Source organism: Apaloderma vittatum, unplaced genomic scaffold (assembly GCF_000703405.1).
Source record: "Apaloderma vittatum isolate BGI_N311 unplaced genomic scaffold, ASM70340v1 scaffold3915, whole genome shotgun sequence".
In the NCBI taxonomy this organism is placed as follows: Eukaryota; Metazoa; Chordata; class Aves; order Trogoniformes; family Trogonidae; genus Apaloderma; species Apaloderma vittatum.
In genome coordinates, this window is record NW_009715302.1 from 42,695 (window position 1) to 43,043 (window position 349).

The window sequence follows — 349 nt, forward strand, 5'->3', positions numbered from 1 at the left end:
TCCGGATCATGTGGGAGAGTTCGGCCTCGTGGGGTTTTTTTATGCCGGAGCAGGGTGTTGGCCCGTCACGTGGGTAGGTTCCTGGTTTTGAAGCGTTAAAATTATATTATTTTTTTTCTACCTGACAGTCCAAATTCCCCATTGCAGTCCGAGGCTGCGTTTTTCTCTACTTCCCTGTGCTGTGACGTGAGGCACCTTTATCGGGTCCGTGAAGCATGCTCACTGGGGAGGAGTGTGTGCAATTACACATAACTACCGGCTGGCACGGTCAGATCCTGGAAGAAACCGCAGCTTCGCACGCCTCCTTGACATTTGCTATCCTTGGTGCTGCCCAAAAAAAAAAAAAAAA

The 349-nt window shown here is 49.6% G+C and overlaps 1 protein-coding gene across 1 annotated transcript in view; it reads left to right on the forward strand.

Annotated features, from left to right (window-relative positions):
- The window catches only part of ZC3H18 (zinc finger CCCH-type containing 18), a gene marked incomplete at its 3' end in the record, with an annotated part of 38,155 nt that overhangs the window by 34,578 nt on the left and 3,228 nt on the right, over positions 1–349 (forward strand). The window lies entirely within an intron of this gene.